At 43.6% G+C, this 13,856-nt stretch overlaps 1 protein-coding gene across 6 annotated transcripts in view; it reads right to left on the reverse strand.

Annotated features, from left to right (window-relative positions):
* Positions 1-13,856, reverse strand: part of SETX (senataxin) — a 2,451,437-nt gene that overhangs the window by 817,904 nt on the left and 1,619,677 nt on the right. The window lies entirely within an intron of this gene.

Raw genomic sequence — 13,856 nt, forward strand, 5'->3', positions numbered from 1 at the left:
GAGTATATAAGACACAGCCGACGCCATGTTCTTCACTCTTTCTTGCCCCAGATGTCAGGTGCCCCCAGAAGGAAGGCAATACATAAATTATATTTATATACATGCAATGCAATATAATCCAAAATCAGTAGTTGCAAGCAAATATACCATAGAAGGATAACCCAATCAGGTTGTATGAAAAGGGGTTAGGCCCTAGGCCTTTACCAAGAGGGGAAGGAGGGAGGGAAAACTGTACTGCAGCTGTATTAGCACTCGAACATCTACATTTATGGTAGGTACAAAACTGTACTATGTTCATCGTGCATACAGCTGCAGTAATCACAGATGGGTAGAATCCCAAAGCTACGCACAGGGTGGTAGGCACTAGGTGGAACTGGGATGAGCCAGAATGCCCTGCAACACAGCAGTGGCAAAGCCTGCACTAGATTTGGAATATAAAGGCAGGTGGTAGTGTTTTGTGAAGGTATGCACAGACCTCCAAGTGGCTGCCTCCAAAATATCTTTGGTAGGAACTCCTCTGAGGAAGGCTGTAGAGGTAGCTGTGGCCCTGGTGGAGTGGGATCTGATGCCTTTAGGGACAGATTTTCCATGATAGGAATAACAAAACCGTATGCAGTGGCCTATCCATTTTGAAATTGTCTGTTTGGTAACTGGCTTCCCTTGAGCTCCTACAGCATAGGACACAAAAAGTTGTTCTGATTTCCTGAAGGGCTTTGTTCTGTCCAAATAATAACGTAGCTGCCTATGGATGTCTAAGGAGTGTAGCAGCCTTTCCCCTTTGTTTTGAGGATTGGGGTAAAAGGTAGGTAAGTGTATGGCTTGATTTAAAGCTACCCTGGATACCACTTTAGGCATAAATGACGGGTTGGTTCGAAGGGAAACCCTGTCCTGATGGAAGATGAGAAAGGGCTGCACAGCCATGAGGGCTTGTAGTTCCGAAACCCTACGAGCTGAGGTAATGGCCAGAAGGAAAGCTGTTTTCCAGGACAAATATTGCAAATCTGTTGAGGCAGCTGGTTCAAAGGGAGGCATTGTTAATTTTTCTAGAATGTAATTAAGATCCCAGGCTGGTATTGGTTGGTTCCTTGGTGGTCTTATATTCTTAGCCCCTCTGAGGAACTGTCTTTAAGGGTGGATCCGTGTTGAATTCTGCAGAAATGGCTGAAGCATGGATTTTTATGGAGGAAAATGAAAGTCCACTGTTCAGCAGCTCAGCTAGATACTGTAATACCTGAGGCAAATTCAGTTTTCTAGGGTCCTGGCCTTTTTTCTCATTCCAGGAGCAAAACCGTTTCCATTTTGCGGAGTAAGCCTTTCTAGTAGATGGCCTTCTGGCCTCCAAAATGACATCCTGTACCTCTTTGTGGAGTAGGGTCTGTTGTGGTGTTAAGGAATTTTCCATGCAGCGAGATTGAGTGTTTTCAGCTGACTGTGAAGAGTTTTGTAGCTGTGCTGAGTCAGCAGAAGAGGCATTAGAGGTAGGGACCAGGGAGGAGTATGTGTTAGCCTCCTCAGGAGTGGGTACCAGTGTTGCCTTGGCCAGTCTGGAGCAATCAGTATCATCTTCGGTCTGTCTGCTCTTGCTTTCAAGAGCACCTTGGGCAGAAGAGGCAGAGGTGGGAAAGCGTAAACTGTCCATGCTGTCCAACTGAATGAAAGGGCGTCCACTCTCCAGGCCTTTGGATGAAAGGTCCTTGAACAAAACTTTTCCAATTGATGATTCCTGTGGGAGGCAAAGAGATCTATGTCTGGCCTCCCCCACGCTTGGATTATCTTTGTAAACACTTGAGGATGCAACTTCCATTCGTGTGGATCTGTCATATTTCTGCTTAGATTGTCTGCCAGCGTGTTTTCCAAACCTGGCAAGTACTGTGCTTGAAGTTCGATTTGCCATTCCAGAGCCAAGTTCCAAAGTGTCATGGCTAGTCTGCACAGGGGGTATGAATGTGTTCCTCCTTGTTTGTTTATGTACCACATTACTGTGGTGTTGTCTGTTCTTATCAGTAATTGTCCTGGATGCAGGAGGTCCTTGAAAGCTGTAATTGCATTTATCACTGCTAGCATTTCTTTTTGATTGATGTGAAGGTGCTTTTCCTTTTGGGACCATTTGCCCAGAATGCACCTGTTTGTCATGTGCGCCCCCCAGGCGTAATCTGAGGCGTCTGTTGTGATGACTTGATTTGCTTGAGGCTTGCAGAATGGGAGACCTGTGTTTGTTTGACATGCTTGGGCCCACCATAGAAATTCCTTTTGCAAACATGGAATTATTGGTATTATTGTTTCCAAACTGTGGCTGTGTTGAGACCATAGGTTTTTTAGGTACCATTGAAGTTTTCTGATATGCAACTTTGCACATGGGATTAAAAGAATGCAAGATGCCATGAAGCCCAGAGCCTGCAGGATTTTCCTTGCAGTAAGCCTGGTACATTTTGCTAGTATTTTGAAGTACTGAGTTAGTTGCCCCTGTTTTTCTGGCGTAAGATAGGCCATCTGGGTGTTTGTGTCCAAGTTGGCACCCAGGAAAGTTATTTTCTGAGATGGTGTTAGCCTGGATTTTTCCTTGTTGACTGTGTATCCCAGAGAATTCAATAACCGTGTTACATAAGCCAGATGTTCCAGAAGTATGTGCTTGCTGTCCGCTTGGATCAGGCAGTCGTCCAAATAAGGGTAAATTTGTATCCCTTGAAGTCTGCAGTAGGCAATTACTGATGCCAGGCATTTCGTGAATACTCTGGGCAGTAGATAAGCCAAAGGGCAATGCAGAGAATTGATAGTGGATTGAACCTGCAAGAAATCTGAGGTATCTTCTGCAGCTTTGTCTGATTGGGACATGCAGGTATGCCTCCTTGAGGTCCAATGTTACCAGCCAAAACTCCTTGCCCAGCATGGGAAGAAGCTGCTGTAATGTGAGCATCTTGAATTTTGGTACGAGTAAGAATGTGTTTAGGATGGATAAGTCCAAAATGGGTCTCCAGTCGGTTCCTTTCCTTGGTACCAGAAATAGTCTGGAATAAAAACCTTGACCTTGTTCGTGAGTAGGTACCTCTTGAATAGCTCTCATGTCTATGAGCTTTGAAATTTGTAGTTGTGCCTCTGCCCTTTGATTGTGTGGCAGGTTTGGCATGCCTCTCATTTTTGGAAGTGTGGAAATTAAATCTGTAGCCTCTGTTTATAACGTCCAGGATCCATTTATCTGTTGTGACAATATGCCAATTTCTTGTAAATAATGCCAGCTTTCCTCCCAAGGGTGCTGCCAGCTGAGACTTGCTAGGCATGGAAAGGAGGGGGTCATTGGGTTTGTTTCCTGTATTGTTGTGCACTGTCTTCGCCACCTCTTGGTGCTGGAGTTTGCCATTGCCTACCTCTATATGATCCTTGTGATTGCCCTCTGCCCCTTGTGCGCCTGTATCTACCTCTTTGGGGCTTGTCCGTGGCTGGAAAGGACCAGTTTTTAGAAGGCCAATTTCTGCTAAAACGTGGAGGTTGAACCTGTAGAAAAGCTTTGACAGTTTGCATAGATTTGGCTTTTTCTTCCATTTTCCGTAATATCTCCTCAGCATTAGTACCAAACAGCACATCCTTTTGTAAAGGAGCATCTAGAAGTTTAGCTTTCACATGATCAGGCAAGCTTTGTTCCCTAAGCCAGGCATGTCTACGAATGACTGATCCTGTAACATCAGCTCTACTTGAGGCCTCTAGGGCATCATAGCCACATTGTAAGGTGTGTTTACCCACTTGTTCTGCACTATGCATCATATCCTGCAACTCCTTCAAATCTGGTTGTTCAGGTTGAGACATTTTATTCCTTAATTGTGATAACAGAAACTGCTGATATTTAAGCATATGAAACTGACAATTTAAGGCCCTCATGGCTAGGGTGGCCGAGGTATATACCTTTTTACCCCACCTTTCTAAGGATCTTGACTCTCTTCGAAGGTAGTGGATTCTTAGCAGTAGAGGCCTTCATTCCCTTGGGGCCTTGAGAAATGGTTTCAGGGTCAGCATTATGGCTTTTGTAGAGAAATTGGTGAGAGTTAGGAACACTGTAGTACCTATCAGGCTTGACTGGGGCAGGAGGCAGGGAATCCGGATTAAGGCAAGCCTCCGAATAAACATCATCAAGTATGTCCAAAACAGGAGGTATCGCCAGAGGTCTGTGTTGAGGTAACAAAAGAAATTCCCTAAGTCTTTTCTTGGAATCAGAAAAGTCTTGGCCTTCCCAAAGGAAGTGTTCCCTCAAAGTGTGCAAGGTTTCCCCAAAGGAAAAATCCTCAGGAGGAGATACAGAAGGAATGGACTGCTCTGCATCAGAATCTTCAAAAGGGGAGTAAGAGTGTTCCTCTACATCAGAATGTTCTGAAAAAATGGAGCCCTGATCAGAAGAGGGAGAATCTTCCTCCACTCTGGGTCTCTTGTCTGGAGGGGGCTGGGAACCCCTGATAAGAGTAATTAAATCCTCAGTCATTTTAAGCATCTGCTTTTTAGGCATGGGGCCTGGAGATGGGCCCTGTGCAACAGGCCTCTTGGGATGCCTGGCTGATTTGGATTTAGTAAAGGCCTTAATGGAAAAGGAAGATGAGGGTCTAAAGACACCATGGGTGGAAGTGGACCTGTCCACATTAGGAGGCTCAACACTCACAGTGGCTTTGGTGGTTGTAGTCTGGGTAAGGGCCGAGGTACCTGCGGTCTCAGTTACAGAAGACACCGCCAAAAAAGTGTCGTCGGTAGTCAGGGAACTGCATAGGCATCTCGCTGAGAACCGGACCACGTGTAGCCGGTTTTGGCGTGGTGTCGGTGGGGACCGCGGACCTCGCATGTCGGTCCTTGTCCTTGCGTTTTTTGGACAAAATGGTAGTCGGAGTCTCCGACGACATTTTATAATCAAAGGCTTTACCAAAAAAGTGTTGGGCGAACTCCACCCGACACTTAATAGTGCGTTTATTGAAAGCGCAAAAGCGACAGCCCGAGACGTCGTGGTCTGGGCCTAAACAAGATATGCAGAGGGAATGGAAATCCTTATGCGGTATTTGCTTCCCACAAGAAATACAATTGTTAACTTTTTCTGACATCGGTCTGAGGCAAGAAAAGTTTCCCAAACGGGGTACTTAGCTTTAATGAAGACTTCGGTTTCCAATTTTTCGTAAATTCAGGAGCTGGCCGACCGGCACTTGCGAACTGCTTCTGCTTCGGGCACCGCGCGGCAAAAAAGACAGAAGAACATGGCGTCGGCTGTGTCTTATATACTCCTGCCTCACTGACGTCAGGAGAGAAAGCGACAACAACCGACGCCGGACCTAGACTTTGGAATTCGGCCGACCGAGGACCCGCCTGACGGCAGAAAACCCATCTGTGATTACTGCAGCTGTATGCACGATGAACATCTGGTCTTGCTTACAGATACAGGGCTGCTGGGCTTTATGGCAGGCACACACTCTTGGTCAATGGGGACACAAAGACCCCTGCCACCATTAGCATGGGCTCTTGGTGAAGGTTGGGTTGTCAACCCATTTATCATGGGGCAAATACCCATGCTCATTTTTGTGAACATTGGTCAGCATGACCAAATCCCCTCGTGTAACTGAGCAGTGAACCAAACATACAAAAGTAATATATACAGAGTAATCTGTACATGGCAAACAAAGAACCAATGGTTCCGTTAATAATTAAACAAGCAACAGCAGTTTAGTTAAACACTGCAATATACTTCTTATTAATGCAGATCACATTTTATGTTGTGTCTGTAATTTTTAGTGTCTGAATGAGATGTCTGGGTAAAGCAAAGCATTTTTTGTTCGGATTTAACAGAAGTTGTGAGCTGCCTAACCAAGCACTGGAAGAGAAGGACTCTTGGTAAGTGTCTGGAGTTTAAACAACCTGCCAGCTACACAGATAAGCATCACTAGGCTGGCTGAATATGCCACACAGAATTTGTGGTAAGTGCACATAGTTTGGTCCCATCCTGGGTCACTTGCCAAACAGACGGAACTGTGCTGGCACAGCTGAGTCTAAAGAAGGGAGAGTTGGGTCATAATAAGGGGTGTATGCATGGAGGCTTTGTGGAAGTCATTTATGAAGATATTAAATCGTAGATATCCGACACATATCCTTGAGTTGCCCCAACAATGACTGGAAGACAGTAAGACAGAGCTGACTGACACTTTACACAGCTTGTCTGCTGGTTTAACAGCTGCTGAACCATCATAGGCTGGATGTGAAAGACTATACGCTGTAGTTTTCACAGCAGTTTGTCACGTGAGACAGTGTCAAAAACCTTTGACAGATCCAGGAATAGTGAAGTTAATAGTTAAACTTGCTATTGTTTCGATTAAGGCTGATGGTATTGACAAAAGAGAAGTAGTTGTGCTGTGTTTTGGTCTAAATCCAGGTTAGGTAGGATAAAGTATACAGTTATCTGTAAGGTGTTGGAGCAGTTACATGTGAACATTTCTCCAAGTTTTTTTAAGAAGGGAGGAAGGACAGCAATAGGCCTGTAATTTAATAGTTCTATTTTTAATTTCTCCAAATATTTTGAGTTTCTAATAGCATGATGGGAATGGACCACATTCCTAAGTCAAAGGACGATTAAAGTTCATGAAATGAGTATTATTTCAATGTCTGACATCAGCCAAAAGCTCTTTGCAGCACCCGCAATGTGCCCATAGGTTCATAGGTAGATACTAGGCTATCTGCCCTAGGGCATTTATAAACCTAGCCAGAGTGTATTTGGCTTCCGCCTCCCTATTAGATTAGCCTACTGTGCCTCTGTAAAGTAGGTCACAGAAGGTACCCTTTTAAGATTAGTTTACTGTGCCTCTGTCTAGCAGGGACACAGGAGAGATCCCAGGGGTGAATTTGCAATTTCCCATCCACGCGTCCAAATTTCGCTTGAAGAGGGTCAGCGAGGGGCTATGTCTAACATGAATTGGGATTCTATTCCAGAGTGAGGGGAGCCTCTGGGAAATGAATCTGTCCCTCCATCATGTCCTATTTATTTTTGTGCTGAGGTTTAGGTCCCTGGAGCGTGTAGCTCTACGGGACTTGGATTTTTTGAGGTGGAGCATGTCCATTAATTCTGGGTTTGACATGGCTTTGTACGTCAGGCATAGATCGCCTCTGAGTGTCAGGTAAGGTACATCCCAAAAGGGGCATTGTATTCAATTATGGGCCTGATGAGTGACGAGTAGAGGGGCACAATGACCTCTCTTGATCTAGATGCAAACCCTTTCGTGATAAGGTGGGCTACATAGAAGGTCTTTCTAACCACTTTGGCAACATGATTATCAAAGGAGAGATTACTATCTACGTTGGTCCCCAAATACAATTACTTCTTCCGTACTTAATGGATTACCACCTATGTGGTAATTTGTGGGCACCTTGTTTTTCCCAAAGGGGATGACTATGCACTTTTTAGCATTTAGCTTGAGGCCGTGGCTCTGGCACCAAGCATCCGTCTCTGTGAGACCCTTTTAGAGGATGCTTGTGTCAGCTGGAGATTCGATTATGGCCCCCAGTTTGCAGTCATCTGCAAACTTTGTCAGCCATAATCCCCCCGTGTTAGCCTGAACCTCAGAGAAGTATATACCGAACAAGAGAGGTCCCAGAACTGAGCCCTGTGGGACGCCACTTGTAACTGGTTTGGATTCAGACATGGCACCTGCGATTCTGACCATGTGGGTTCTATCTCTGAGCCAGTTTGCAACCCATCTTGTGATATAGGGGTTGATATTTAAGCTGGTAAGCTTATTTATGATGCCAGAGTGGTGTATCGTGTCGAAGGCTTTTGCGAGGTCCAGGTAGGCTGTGTGGACTACCTTGCCCTCATCTATGGCTTTGGTAACTGTTTCAAAGAAATCAACTAGGTTTAAGAGGCAAGATCTGCCCTTAACAAAGCCAAATTTGGTAGGGTCCAGTGTCTGGAGGCTCCCAATGTCTTTGTTTATGAGTTCCATGATAATACGCTCCATAGCTTTACAGACCAGACTAGTCAGGCTTATGGGGCGATAGTTTCCGGGGTCCGTTGTGGCACCACCTTTGTGGAGTAGGACCACTGTAGCTGTACGCCATTCTTTGGGTACATATCCTGTAGTAAGTCCAAGTTTGAACAGTGACTTAATGTGAGGGTTCAGTTCTTCTTGGAGCTCGTGTAAGACACAGCCTGGGACACCGTCCGGTCCCATAGATGCTGTGTTTTTTGCTTTGGAGAGGGCAGCTTTCACCTGTGCATCTGTGATGTCAGGGAGGTTACATTCAGTTGGGATAGGCATTTGCTCCTTTGGGGGAAGGGGGAGAAGTTTGCGCTGAATCTGTCTGCCAGGATGTTGGCTATGTCTGTAGGTTCGGTATATTTTGTACCGTTATGCAACAATTCTGAGCATACCTGGGAGTTTCCGCCCATGTTCCTGACATAACTAAAGAAGGCCTTGTGATTATCTTTAGTGTCTAGGGCAATATTTCTTTCGAAACTGACCTTTGATGATTTTATGAGGGATCGAAGTTTCTTGCTAATACTGATCAGAGATGCCTTCCCTTTTTGGGATTTTGCTCTGTCATGTAGTAGCTTCCTCCTTCTGTTGTATAGCTTATTTATGGCCAGGGTCCACCAAACTGGCCTCCTGTTTTTGGAGGAGTGAGTCTTGGTTTTATTTGGGATAGCACGATCCATGCATTCCTGCAGGTGCTCATAGAATGCATTTGTAAAGGATTCTGCGGATTGGGCTGTATTATCCTCTGGCCCAGGGGCTTTGAAGGATTCCACCTCAGTCTTGAGAAGTGCAAAGTTGGCTTTTGAGAAATTCTTTACAGTGATTTCCTTGGCTGGGGGTGGGGACGGGATATGGATGTCCAAGGAAATTTGTTTATGGTCTGATCTTACCAATGAGGGGTTTACCTCTGGTGTGGAACAGAGTCCCCATGTTTGTGATGACCAAGTCCAATATGTTGTTCCCTCTTGTGGGAGTGGTGACCAGTTGTTCCATTGCGTTAAGAGTTTATAAATTCAAGGAACCGTTAGGCGAGGGTGTTTGGGCTTGAGAAGTTTTCCCAGTCAATGTTTGGGTAGTTGAAGTCGCCCAATAACATAGTGTTTGGAGAGACCTTCATATTCTCCAGTGTTCTCAGGAATGCCAAGTGGGGTTCCTGTAATAGGGAGGGTGTTCTGTAGCAGGCTACAAACTGAAAGGCAGTTTTGCCCGCTGTTAGTTGCACATGGATGGTTTCCAATGCTTCGTGCAGTGCCACTAACCTGGAGGTGTAGGTATCTTTGATGAATATAGATACTCCCCCTCCTTTTGTGCTTCGGTCCGAGTTTTGGGGCCGAAATGCATGGTATGAGTTATAACCTGGTAGTGCTGGGGTGCTCTCAGGAGCCTTGAACCAGGTTTCTCTTACTGCACAGACATCGATTTTCTCCATACTGAGGAGAGCCTCGAGTGCGTGCATCTTGAGGTTTACACTTCTGGCATTGAGTAGCATTACCTTTAGTTTTTTTATCCTTGAGTTGTCTATGGAGGTGGGTTTGTCCTTTGAGCCTTGCCTAAAAAAGGCACTATGGGGGTGGTAAGAGCCTTGGGCAGTATACGAAAGCCTAAGGGTGACAGGTGCAAGCCGTCCCTAGCGAAGCAACGTGGCTTGTCGAGCATGTCATCCCAGGCTGACAGACACTGGATCCCCTTTGAATGACACCAATACTTTAGCCAATTGTTGAAACTGATCATTTTGTCTTTATACTGTGGCATCATTCTTGGTGAGGGCAAGATGCTACTCAAGGTCAGGGTCATACCAGCCTGGGCTACATGGTCAGAGAGCTCCTCTATGTCTCTTTTCATGTAGTCCAGGGAGGTACGTCTCAGGTCATTCACACCAGCATGGACAATGACGGAGTCATACTTGTACTTGTTTTGGAGTGACCTGAGTGCTTGCGTTATGTGGCGGATCCTGGCACCCGACAGGCAGCTTACAGTGACCTTCCCCTTGTTCAGTCTGGTGAGCGGGACGTCAGTGTGCCGGACAATAGAGTCCCCTATAACAAGTGTATTTGGTGTGTTGTTTGGCCTTAAGGGCTGTGACTGTGAGGCACACTGATTTTGTGAGATATGTGATTCGTGGGTATTGTTGAGGGGTGGCTGTTGCTTGGATACCTGCTTAGGAGGTCTTTGCTGTTTAGGCAGATTTTTATTTAGAGCCTCCGAGTATGTTTTTGTGTGTTTATGTGTTGGGTATGCAGAAATGTGTTGGGTATGCAGATGCAATAGGTCTGTGTGAGACTGGATTTGTGGTGTGGGTGGTTACCTTTTCCTCCTGACTGACTGTGCCAGTCTTGAGTTGAGAGAGCTCTGCCTCCAGTTTGGCTGTGTAACTGCATCTCTCACATGTATTAGAGTTTGTTGGAAGGAGGAGAGGGTTGTCTGTGTACATAAGGCAATTGTAACATTGCCTCAAAATTCCCAGATTCACCAGCTGGACTGGAGAGTAACCTTGAAACTGACCCTTGGACATACCAGATTAGTATAGGGAACTGTTTTTTACTGATCAGATTAGGGAAGGGAACTGATTTTTCACTTGATCAGGAAGGACCAATCGAGTCTAATACTTATGAGAAGTCAAGGAGGGTGTAGTGCTTTAGTTAGTTAGTGTTTCCTTATAAGAGCTGAGCAAGTGCAGGGCTTTAGAAAGAGAATAGAGTGATTACTTTGAGAGTTTGAACAGTTCTAAGGGAAAAGTGAAGAGCAGACTTTGTGGAGCCTGGAATAGTTTAAACCTGTTTAGGCGCTGCCGACGCTGCTCAGTCAAAAAAGAGAGTTGTAGGGTTTTAAGAGAGAGAGATCAAGGAGTTTAGAATTGACCCAAAATGGCCAATAAAACTACAGCTTCTAGGTAGTAACCACTCCTCCAGGGACAGGCAGGCTGTTCAGTGTTAACCACTCCCACTGGTGAACACAGAGACTTCCCTTTAGCCCAAGCAAGCACTGGCCTTCTAGAAACTTCCAAACAGTTCAGAACAGCAAATCTGTAACTGAACTTTCTTAACTTTCAGAAAGTGGGAAAAACAATATTTTTTCTTTTTCTTTTTGTTGTAGTTTAAAGGTAGCAGAGATACACAAGCAGCAAAATAATCACAACAGTGCAATAAATGACCCCACACTTGAGTGCTAGGCCAAAATCAGGTAAAATGCAGTTTTTAGAGAAAAAAACGATTTTAAATTAAGTGCAACACAGGAAATGCAGTAAACAGGCTCTAGATATGTTCCAAGTACTGTTACTGTTACAGATATAAACTTTAGCAAGCCGGAAAATGCCAAAACGTAGGCGGCAAAGCAGTAAAACTTAACAAAAAATCAGAAGAAAATTCTTAAAATTACAAAAGTGGCTCCTTTTCTTTTCTCAGAGTTTTCTCCCCTTTGTAGGTGCATCAGCAACAACTAGCAAGCCTGAAATGATGACTCCTCCTGCAATTCATACGGGGTTAGATGGACTGGTAACATATCTAAATACAACTGCTCCTACTACTACTACTGGAACTGCCTGGGTATCTTTCTTCCACATTGCTCTCGTTTCTGACTGCAGATCTTGACATTTTATGACTTTGTCTCTCTCTGTTGTCACACTGTAGTCACTGGGTGTAGAGATTTCAATGACAAATGCTACGTTATCTTCTTTTCATAGACCACTATATCTGGTTTTCTAGCATCTATCTTTTTGTTGATGTTTCCAGTGTTTTTTCAGCCACTTCAATACCATGTTTGCACAATCCCCAGTGCAATAGTCTTGCCATATTATTATTCCTTTCAGTATACAGTCCTTAGTATCTCACAACCAGCAATGAGTTGTGACTGTTACCAATTCGGTTTTATAAAACCTACATTTGTCTGTTTCTCCCACATGTTCAATGGACTTTGTAAACCAGCGTGTACGTAGCTCACTATCCTGGGCCGCCAATATTAACCTTTCATCTCTTGGTTTGAATTCACCTTTCCTTAACCATCCCTGCATTCATTCCTGATCAATATGAGGTTCTTCCAGAAGTTTTCTATACTTGCAACTATATTTATGCATTTTCTACATTTCTTGACTTCTCATCTGGTCCTTCACCTTACATTCTTTTGTTTTTTGGCACATTAAGTTCCTGCCTGATTTTTATCTACTCCTGGTTTGATTTCCATTCCTGCTTGATGGTGATATGCATCTGCTAGATTAAGCACAGAAGTCATCTTAGATTTATTCTCCTCTTGTTTCAAAACTTCCACAACATTTGGGTCTCGTGAGGTCAGCAGATATGAGTGGAGTCCCACAATTCCAGATCTATACATATAATCAATTTCAAGAAGGCCCATCCCTCCTTCAGAATGGGAAATATATAATCTTTGGTATACACTGATTTTTATAAATCATTTGGTAAGCATGAAGCATCCTTCTTGTTTTCCTATCTAATCTAGGCAACATGTTTTGGGGCCAGTCAATCACTTAAAAACTGCAAGTTAGGACAGGAAGAGCAAACTGGTTTATAGCTTGGATTTTGTTCCTAGATGTCAATGTTGTTTTCAGGATTAATTTAAGTCTTCTAAAGTATTCTTTACAAAGTTTTATTCACATTTGTTCATGTTTTATTGTTGATCCTCCCAAATATTTATACACTCCCTCTTGCTCAAGTTCTTTTATATCACATTCTTGTCCCAAATTGATGTTTTCCTGTTTTAAAGGTTACTTTTGCACATTTATCAAGACCAAATGAAATTCTTATATCATCTGAAAAAGTTTTGACAACCTGCAGTAGTGCTTTCAGTTCCTCATCTGATGAGCTATAGTCAGTTTTTAATCACTGACAAAAAGAAGATGAGAATTCTTTACACTTTGCTGTCTTCTAGGAGTCAAATTATAGCCATTGCCTAAGCTGTTAAGTAAACAGCTTAATGGGTTAAGGGCAAGGCAGAATAGCAACAGTGACAGAGAGTTGCCCTGGAATATCCACCTTTGAATTTTTATCCTTGGAATAAGTTGTCCTTTAGTATGGCTTAATTGCAAAGTGGTCTGCCACTGTTTCATGGTCACTGTAATGTAGTCGATCAGTGTAGGGTCCATCTTATACATTTTTAAGCACTCTTTTATCCATGAATGTAGGATACTATCAAAAGCTTTTTTGTAGTCACTCCATGCCATACTTAGATGTTTCCCACTTTTTACAGATCTCCACTATGACTTTAACAACAAATGATCCTTTATTTTATATGACTTTCTTTTATTGCCCTTTTGTTCTACTGCCATTACTGAGTTTTCTTCTAAATGACTACAAACTCTGTCAGCATCAATTCCCGTGTATAGTTTATATGTAGTCAGAAGGCACGTTATTGGTCTATAACTTTTAGGGTAGCTTGCAGGTTCACTCTCAAGTAGGACACTGTTTTTCTTGTTGTTAACCAGCTTGGTGTCTGTTTGGGGTGCTCATATAAATAGTTCTTATTCATGGCTAAATCTTTGTGCAAAGATGTCAATTCAGTGTCTCCGGCTGTTACTTCATCCCATTTCATATCCTGTACTTTTAAACTTCTTATTCTTTCTTTTACTTCTTCTATTTAGCATCTTTGTTATGTTCCACAGGATCTTCATAGACACATTTTGGAGAAGTATCTATTTCTTCTTTTGTTGGGGTATTTCAATTCCTTTTACCTTCTCTATAAACCTTTTTGGGTCATCAATAAACTGCTTATTTTGTACTTTTCCTTTATATTTATCTGTGTATCTTCTAAGTTTTTCCACCTGTGCTGAACTTTTTAGTGTGTTGTTTGCAATAGTGCATGACAGTTCTACAGAGTGTTTTCCTTTGTGTAAGGGCAGGAAGTCGGATTTTTTTGTCAGGTAGTTAA

This window comes from Protopterus annectens, chromosome 16.part0 (genome assembly GCF_019279795.1).
Source record: "Protopterus annectens isolate FY-2018-M chromosome 16.part0, PAN1.0, whole genome shotgun sequence".
In the NCBI taxonomy this organism is placed as follows: domain Eukaryota; kingdom Metazoa; phylum Chordata; order Ceratodontiformes; family Protopteridae; genus Protopterus; species Protopterus annectens.